Source organism: Trichosurus vulpecula, chromosome 3 (genome assembly GCF_011100635.1).
Source record: "Trichosurus vulpecula isolate mTriVul1 chromosome 3, mTriVul1.pri, whole genome shotgun sequence".
Classification (NCBI taxonomy): Eukaryota; Metazoa; Chordata; class Mammalia; order Diprotodontia; family Phalangeridae; genus Trichosurus; species Trichosurus vulpecula.
In genome coordinates, this window is record NC_050575.1 from 283,623,589 (window position 1) to 283,633,797 (window position 10,209).

Genomic DNA, 10,209 nt, shown 5'->3' on the forward strand with positions numbered 1-10,209 from the left:
AGCAGATTTTGTTAAATAGTAAGTTCTTATCCCAGAAGCTGAAGTCTTCAGGTTTGTCAAACAGTAGATTACTATAGTCATTGCTGGGCAGAAAACTTAAAGGATGGATTTTAAAAGACATTCATTGGCATCTTATTTTTGTCACCTTTATTCCTCTATGAATCTGTCTCCTCCTTTCCTCTCCTGTGAGTCATCCCTTATAACAAAGAACAAAATGGGAGGGCGGGGTGCACCACAAAGCAGTTCAGCAAAACTAAGGAAGACATCAACCTGAGTCTGAGGTCATATGATATGTACCACACCTAAAAACCCCACCTCTACAAAGAAGAAAGGGATGTTAAGGAACATTTTCTTAATTCTTCTTCCAGGCCAAGTTTGGTCATTATCATCAAGCAGCACTCAGGTTCAAAGTTTTGTTCTTTCTATTGATGTTGTTTTAATCAGTGTGTGTTGTTTTCCGGGTTTTGCTTTTATCAAAGAAAGATTTTGAAATAAGGGACCTTCCAATGCAAAACGTGAGGAGCACTCCAAAAAGCATTGTTTACCTTAGAGAGTGTTTTTCAGAGCTTGGCTTGTTGCTTTTCTTCTTTCAGGAGATTCCCAATACGGTACATAAATCGGTTTGGATCTGAAGCTTTTCTATCAAATTCCAAGAAAACCCTCCAGTTCGTTTCCCACTTTTGGACACCTTGAAAGAGTTCTTTGTGTGTTTCACAATATTGTTTCAATTTCATCATGGAGCAAGATCTCTGTGTAGTCCTTGTCATAGTAATGGACGAAGGCTTCTTTCTGCTGTTGGCTGTAAAAGCATCTTTCCCAGTATAGAGCCAGTTCCACCCTGGTTGCTTTAATCATTTTCTTCAAGTTCTCAATGCTCAGATCCTCCAACCAATCCACTTCTAACTGTAGCACTTTTCTGTTCATGGCCTTTGACCCATGATCATGAACATGGCCAGAGATTCTCTCTCCTGGGGAGACATTTGTAACTATAGCCAGAATTCCCTGATTTGAGAGCATAGCCTTTTACACACAACTTCATTCTGAGCTTTTTTCATTTCTAGCTGTAAAAGCGGATTCTTTAGGGCTGTTATGGTCTCCAATGACAGACAAAAGGTCTCTTCATCCTTATATACCATATCTCTCTCAAAATCTGTTTCTGGACTGTGATCCAGATCCTCCATACAGACTAGGATCTGCTTTTTTGTAGCTAACAAATTCCTTGCATTGGCTTGCCTATGTTTCCCCCAGAACTGCCAGGTCACTTCTGAATTGGTTCAGCTCCTCTATGCTGAGTACTGAGTCACTGTAAAGTCTCTATGGGAGCACACAAAGAATCTCACACAATTTTTGGTCTTCTTGAAGTAGTTTCTGTTCTTGCATCCTTTCTTCTTTCTGTCTTTTCAACTCTTCTATCTGTGTTTGAAGATCCTTCTCTAGCTTCAAGATGGTAGTCTCCTCTCCTTCCTGAAATGGTTTCAGTTTTAACTCTTTGATCAGAGTGCCCTGCTCTTTTCGATAAGATTTTTAGGTGCCTTTCCTTCAGGCTTTTTTCTTCTACAATCACCATGTCCTGGAGGCTAACATTGTGTGTTGTCTATGATGTCAGTGCTAACCACTTCCCAAAAGTCAAATTGGCAGTATACACCCAGTGTCAGCAGATGTGAAGTCAAACCCACAAAGGAGATCACAGCTCCACTCACTTGGACACCCTGAAGCCTTTAATCCTCTGGAATCCCGGTGGAGTCCCAGATTTCTTGAAGTTGGGGCAGAGCTTTCTAGAAACAGGTTGTTGAGTCCTCCACCAAGACTTCACTGCTACTCATGGCAGCTGTTCACAGTCAGGTCCTTTCCCAGCTAAGTTGAGCATGTGTCCCCACCGGGTTCCAATCCAATCCTATCCAGTCCTGGATATCTTGGTTCACACCTGCCTGGTCCCTTGAGTCACTAACTCTAACTCCCAAGAGTTTCCTAAAGCTCCATCAGTCTAGTCCCTAGAGTAGTCTCGATTCCTGGCAAAGCTTCCATGAAAGTCCATCCAGTCCCTGAACAAGCCCTAACTCCCAGAAAAATTTCCTAAAAGTTTTTCCAGCCCTGGCCATTGTTCTAATTACTGACAAAGTTGCCTGAAAGTGTGAGCGTCCAAAGTCATGGCACTCACTAAAGCAGTTACGGAAGAGCCAGGCGCTGGCTCAATGTTCCTCTAAATCTAATTTCTGCTAGGCTACTTTCTTGTTTTCCCAGCAGAGACTTCCTTCCTAAATAATTTATATTTTTAGTTATATTGAGCACTGGGTCATTAAGTTCTGTTGTCTCTGATTTGCCCTCATTTACTCTGTTTCATTGATCTCCTGTCTCTTCCAACTGATAACAAAATATTTTTAATGACTTGTTTTATAATATAGTTTGAAGACCAGGAAGTAATATCTCTCCATCCCTAACTTTTTTTTCATTATTTCCCTTGACATTTTAGATTTTTTCTCCTCTAAATGAATTTTGTTATTATTTTGTTGAGTTCTGTAAAGGATACCTTTGAGATCTTGATTGATATAGCATTAAAACTGTAAATCAACTTTGGTAGTATTGTCATTTCTATTATATTAGCATGGCCTAGCCATGAGAGCACCGAATGTTCTTCCAGGTATTCAAATTGTTCTTTATTTTTTTAAGGAGCACTTTGTAATTGAGTTTGTACAAGTATTTTGTGTGCTTTGGTAGATTGATCCTTAAATATTTTATGCATTTTGTAGTTATTTGGAATGGAATTTCCCTTTTTATTATTGCTTCTTCGATTTCATTATTATTATATAGAAATGCTGTTGTTATTTGTGGGTTTATTTTGCAACCTGCAACTTTGCTCTTATTTCTTGGTGTGACTTTTCATAGTGGATTCAAGATTTTTCTATTCTGCCAATTAGTTATCCTGTGTAGACCATTAATTCTGCTTTCATCTTATTTCTATCTTGAAAGATTCAGGAACATCCTGCTGTGGTTCCATATTCTTAGAAGCCATAGGGTTCTTTCCTTCACTGGGTATTGATTCAGTTTTCCTTAGTTGTGAAACAGCTGTTCAGAGATGTTTGGAATAATTTAGATGCCCTGATGTCTATCTTCTCTTTGGTCGTTAATATCTTTCCTATTGGCTTATTAGTTTCTGCTCAGTTTTTTAAACGGAGTTTTCTTCCTCCTGAGATCTTTGGTATTTTCAGTCCTGATTTGTAATGTTTGCTGGTTTCTGGGGTGTAAATGCTTACACTGAAAATTTAACAATTGGCTCTGGAGAACCAGTGTGAGCTGCCTCTGGCTCATTCCTAGATGAAACTGACCCCAGGTGGATGTCAATCCCCTTTCCTTCAGGCCTGCTTTGCTTACTTTACTTACTTCTCCATCACAGACTTCCAGCTTTCCTTTACCTTTGCTCCCTCTGTACAAGGTATGTGTGAGGGGAACTGAATTGAGTTCTGTTGCTTGTTGCCAAAGAATGTTGGAGTGAGGGAAGAAACAGTGATCTGTGCTAGCAAGGACTAAAGAAGCAACAAGCTAATTGTTAAATGAATTCCAGAGTTTAAGTGGGAGGGACCCATTGTTCAGCCCTGTCACAGGGTAAGGACTGGGGGGGTAGTACTAAATGGTCATATTAGGAATTCAAACTATCCTCTACTGTTATTTCATTAAGTTGATATTTCATTAGGGTTCTTGGTATCTTAGCCTTTGGAGACAGTTGCAATTAGTTTGCATTTTGGGCATAATTCCTATTTTAGAGAAATTATGAAGATTGGATAAAATGTTTAGTTTTTTTATCTTGTTAGTCATGTGACCCAGAAGTCTGAGTTTTTTTTATTTAACATTTTAGCTCACTTAGAGTGGCTAAAATAGGGAAGAGTTCATGACTACAGTGTTGATATAATTAGATTTTCATTACAAATTCATCATAAAAAGATTGAGCCACTTAACCTGGAGACCCTCAGTTTGGTTATTTGTAAATAAAAGTGCCCTAACATAGTTATCCAAAAGTAAAAGGCTGCCTGGGAAGGTAGTGTGTACCCACTTACTAAAGATCCTCAAGCAACAGCTGGATAAGCACTTGCTATGGGTACGTTGTAGAGAGGATTCACATTTAATCGTCTCTTGGATCAGATGACATGAGGTCTCTTTTCTATCTTGTGTAAATGGAGACCAGTCAGTTGGAGCCCCTTTCTCAGTGTATGCACAATGTGACGTGTCTGCTGCCAAACCACATTTAGAACCTTGATGATCCTGCTTAGGAAAGTACACGCCAACATTTAGTGGAAGGCCCTATTCTCACCTTGAGAGCATATGTAGTTATTCTATAACTATTTCTAGTCCACTAACCATGTGGCAAAGTGTAATGGCAAGCAAAGTGGGACTTTTTGCTCTTTTTTTCCTTTGAAGTGTTTCTCAGCACTAAGGCAATCAAGTGCCTTTGATTGAGTCTTCGATTGAATCAAGAGTCTTTGACCTGCTTAAGTCATAAGAAAGCCTAAGTCGCCTGAGTTTGAGTCACATGGTTGTGATGCACTCTGACCCTAAAGCAGTATACACATACTCGGAGGTTAGCATTTTGCTCTGGGGCTTAATCATTGGAAGAGCATCCCTGTGATTCACCAGAAGAGACTTTGGGTAGCCTTTAAGGAACCCCCCTCCCCCAGCTTTGAAAACCCAGATGTTGGTGCTTCTCTCTGGTAACTATGTGTATATTGCTTTGGACAGACAGAAGCCCTGTCTGCTGATTTGTGTTATTTGCTCTGTTTGTGTAATTTCTGCTTGTAATTTCTATTTGTGTTTTCTCTGTAATTTGAGATGCTGATTTTTCCCCTGTACTAAGTGAATGACATGTGTAGGTTTAATTAAAGTGAGATTATAAACCCCATAAGGTTGCTTTCCTTAGAAAAGCAGATCAAAGAACCTGTGCTAGTAGCCCTCCTGTGCGTTGGTGTTATTGGCCTTATACCGCCACAACAGCTGCTAGCAGCATTGGTGTTAGTTACACAAAGGAACAAAATTTTGATTGGTTGCAGGGCCAGAATTGAGTGAGTAATCAAAAAGCCAAAGTGAGCCTCTCTCCTATGGTTGAGGACACAAGTGCTGCTGTACACCTCCAGATGGGAAGAAACAGCTGGCACTAGTGGCCTACTCTTCATTATCAAGCCAGGTCACTGGTCCCAGTTCTTTCTTTCCATCCTGAGGCTTATAGCAGTTCTTGGCACCTCACTCACCCAGATAAAGACATACACAGTGAGACAGAGAGATAGAGACAGAGACAACCACACTTGCTTTAGCTGATTAGTGCTTTTGAATGCATAACCGGTTTTGACGCAGTATCCAATCAAAAATCCATTTCTTTAGCATATGATGAAAGGACCAGAAACATAGAAATTGAAAGCAGAGTCCTCATGATATACAATCATGTCCTTCCAGAAGCAGGCTCCCCAGGGCTCCCCATGTGATTTGGCATAGAAAGCACACGTACACATTCTAAGGAAGGGGCTCCCATTGGTCAATATCCATTGCAACTTTTAAGAGCATGAGGTAGTTTAGGTGGCTTTCTCTGTGTGTTCCTGGGGAGCTTTAAGTGCCAGGCCATAAGGCCAAGATCTTGTGCACAGATAATATAAAAGGCCCTATTAGTGATGTACATATATCACAAAGTCAGTGATAGCTGTGTTCTTAATGATATCTTCTAAACCTGGGCTTCTTAATGTATGTGTGTGTGCGTGTGTGTGTATCATGGACCCCTTAGTCAGTCTAATATATATTGATGCCTTCTCTGAGTAATGTTTTATAAAACAGAATGCATAAGATTACAAAGAATGCAAATTTTATTGAAATACAGCCATCAAATTTTTTTAAAAGTTTACAGACCCCTCAGATTAAGAACCTCTGTCTAAGACATTTATTACTTTCCCAGAGGTATTCATCAGAGGCACTGAGATCCTGAATGCAGTTAGAGAGCTATGTATGTCTTCAATACTCCAGAATTTAATCTTATTTCAATTAATTTCAACAAATATTTATTAAATGCTTACAATATACAAGGAACTGTGCTAATCCTGGGGGAACAAAGCAATAAAATAAAATAAAACAGTCTCTGCCTTCAAGGAATGACAGAAACAATATGCGTGGGTTTTAGCAAATCTATATATACGTAGTAATTCCAGCATGGAGAGTATGCAAAGGAAAGAACCAGAAAGATCTCAGGTGGGACGTGGCAGGTTGAACCATGTTTTGAAGGATGATAAAAGTGCAAAGAAGGAAGAAGTTGTGTGTTCCAGACATGGGGGAATATCTGTGCAAAGACACGGAGGCAGAGATTAAATGTTGTTTACCCGGGAATAGCCAGTTTGACTGGAAGAGGGTACATCAGGAGGCATAATACAAAATAGGTCTGGAAAAGCAGGCGGTCACCATAGGGCAGAGAACATTAAATGTCATGTTAGGAAATTTATATTTCATCCTAGAAGCAATAGGGAGCCATTTGGAAAACTTTGAGTGGGATGTTTAGATTGTTAGGTCTCTGCGTTTGGATTATCAGTTTGAGAGCTGAGTGGAAACTGGATATGAGAGGCGACAGACTGAATCAAAAGAAATAGTTTCTTTTTAAAACCCTGGGGGCCTCATATCATTCCAGGGAAGGACGGAAGTAGCTTCTGCTTCCCCCCATCCCCCCTTCCCCTGGTACCACAGCTGTAATGCCATGTATCTGGCAGAGGAAAGAGGAAGAAGGTGAGAAGGAAAGAAAACTCCTATTCAAGCAGCTTCATAGAACCACCAGGTTTTCTTCGGGCTTTTTTGTTAACAGGAGAGAGGGGGGAAATCTCATTGTGCTCCTTTCAACCACGATTCCATTTTTAGTTATTTCTTTCTCAGTGGTAGCTATATGGCTGAATTTTGAGTTTAACAAGCCTCTATTCTATAACAAAACCTGATTTTTTGCTAATGTCTGAATCAACTGAATTTAATTCTCCCAATGCTATAGGTATGTAGTAGAATGGTTAACTTTATGTTAGTGAGAACTGATTAATAACATTCATTAATATTGTTATTGCCTGGGATTAATTGAATATCGATAGGCTATTTGTTGGTTCTGAATGGTGTTATCTTAGTAAATGGGGCTATCAATTTGAAAACCATAAAATGAGACTGAAAAGTGACTTTAAAAGTACATTTTTTCTAAGAATAAAAGACAGCATCCTACTGAAGAATGATGTCAGTGGACACATTGATTTCCCCTTGGTTTTCTCATCTGTAAAATGAGGACAATGGAAAAGATGACAACAGTCAGAGAGCACCACCACTGACAATAACAGAAAATGGCAGTCATGCTTACTTGTTTATGGGAACAGTGGTTTCATGATGGCAATCCAGGACTGAGTCATTGCCATCAAAGATTACAGGAGGATCATCCTTAAGGAGCTCAGATGTATTGATCTATGCAGATTATATTAAGCAATGACAGAAACTGCCAACACATCACTGCTGGTTACAAAAATTTAGCACTTGGCAAATACTTAACAGAGCTCTACTGGCTAACTAGAATTATACATCAGAAGCTTGGAATCTTTCTTAAATGGGGAGAAGAGAAATCTTTGTACCATAAACATAGATTTCCAAATGTCCTTGAGATTTCTTTTCTGGAACCAGAGCAATATCACAAGCAAAGCTGTTGCCTGACATATTGATGCATATACATTAAATAATAATGTTTCTAATAAATATTGCCATACCATATACTTATAACCTATCTATGTGGATGAAAAGTGGTAGATGAAATCCAATCTGTGTGGGAACAGGATTCAGTATCTATCATCCCCATCATATATATGCTACTGGAAATGTCTAAAGGATGCTTTCAATGGGCCTACAGAAGTTGACTTTATATGCCCACTGTTGTTGTTCAATAGTTTCTGTCCTGTCTGACTCTTCATGACCCCATTTGGCAAAGATACTAGAGTGGTTTGCCATGTCCTTCTCCACTTCATTTTACAGATAAGGAAACTGAGGCAAACAGGGGTAAATGACTTGCCCAGGGTCACACAGCTAGTAAGTGCTGAGGCTAGATTTGATCTCAGGAAGATGAGTCTTCCTGACTCCAGGCCCTTTACTCTAACTACTGTGTCACCTAGCTTCCCTACATGCCCATAATTTGTATTCAATTACATTTTGTCCATCTGCATGGATTCCACAGAACATTCAGTATAAAAGAATAATAGCATGACGACAACTTGACTCAGGACTATTTCTGTCTGAACCCCACGGAAAAAAGGTTAGAGAAAGATCAATAATTATAACCATTATAATAGCAAAATCATTGTGTTTTTTTATGATCCCCATTTTACCACAGATAGAACTGAGGCAAACAGTTTAAATGATTTGCCCCGGATCACACCGGTGGTGAGTATCTGAGACTGGATTTGAACTCAAGTTTTCTTGACTCCTGGCCTAGCACTATATTCATTGCACCACTAGCTACCCCTGTGGTGGCTGCTTTCTATAAGTCATATTTTAACTTTCAGTTGCCTACTAAGTTAGAACTTTGTAAATATGTACTGAAGGAGGCTGGGCTGGTGGCGGGGGGTGGGGGATGGTTAGGGTGGTGGATAGTGGTGACTTTCTACTGTTTACCTTACGTTGTAAAAATGACTGTCTGAGACAAGGAGGATCAATGCAGGGATACTCTTCTTACCACCAGGCTGGGCACAGAAGGGCATAGACTCCTGGTCCAGCCTGTTTCTGCTATGGGGCCACTTCCAGTTTGTGTCTCCTTTCATTTATATAGGGCTTTGTAATATTTTATAAGGCTGCTGGTATCTTTTCTTCTTTCTGACCACTTAAGCAGTGGGGTCTTAGCTACTGGGGCAGTTGTAGCAGTATTAACAGCAGAGGTTATGGCCAAGAAGGAAATGGTTACCCAGAGAGATAGAAACTGCCAGTCATGTATATCAAGAGATTTACTGGTGTCCTGAAGCTAAAGTTTAACATGAGAAAATATAGTTACCACCATCAACGCTGTTGTAATACCAGTTTTAATGTACAACTTTGGAATCGTAAAATGGATGCCATGAATTTTTTAAAAGTTCCCGAATAAAAACTCGTAGGATATTAACAAAACATAAGGTTCAACATTTCAAGGTAGCTGCAAAAAAGATTAGCGTATCTGCTTCAAAAAGGAGGAAAGGAGCCATTAGATGTTTTCAGACTACATGATGAATAGGTTAAAAATGGGCAGAAATACTTCCCGAACAAGCAGAACCAACATAAATGCGGATAACATAGATTCCATTGGACCTATTGAAGGTGAAGTGATACTGATTTTGTTCCAATGGAACCTGTTAAATGGCAAAGATCCAAGGATAAAACCAAAAGGCTCTTCTCAGGACACATCCACATGAACTCAGCCAACAGTATACTGATACAGAGCATCAAACATTTGACTGAAACAAGTGGATTTGTTTATAGAAGCAGAAGGATTCATGATACCGGTGTAAGATCTGGTCATTGTTATCAGGAGTTCATCTGTAGCAAACTCCAAATTACTGATAGGTATCTTGTTTAGTCACATTCAACTCCTCGCAACCCCATTTGGGATTTTCTTGGCAAAGATATTGAAGTGGTTTGTCATTTCCTTATGGATGAGGAAACTGAGGCAAATAAGGCTAAACAACTTGCCCAGAGTCACAGAGCTAATAAATGTCTCAGGTCAGATTTGAACTCATGAAAAAGAGTCTTCCTGACTCTAGAACTAGCACTCTATCCACTGTAACACCTATCTAGCAGAAGTATCTCCCTTAGATTTCAGGAAGAGGAAAGGGAAAGAAAGGATGACTATGTCCCTGAGGTGTTTGCTTTGGGTCAAGAGATCCAGTGAAGTGGACTTTTGATACCAAAGAAATGTTAATACTTCTGAATTTTGGTAGTTTGTCTAACCTGCAAGTTTTCCAGACCACAGTTGGGATGTACATATGCATACACATATACATATATGTGCATATATACACACACAAACATACACATATGTATATATCATTCATACATATTATATACGCATATATGTACATATATGTGTATAGACACGCACACACGCATATGAATGAAAGAAGCTCAGCTAATCTGCCACCATCTAAATGAAGGTTTTACTAACTCCCCCATACATGTACAACTTTTTGCTAACAAATAAAATAAAATAAAATTGCA

At 39.4% G+C, this 10,209-nt stretch overlaps 1 pseudogene; it reads right to left on the reverse strand.

Moving 5' to 3' along the window:
- Positions 1 to 560: 560 nt before the first annotated feature.
- Positions 561 to 1,823, reverse strand: LOC118840842 (annotated as a pseudogene).
- Positions 1,824 to 10,209: the final 8,386 nt, after the last annotated feature.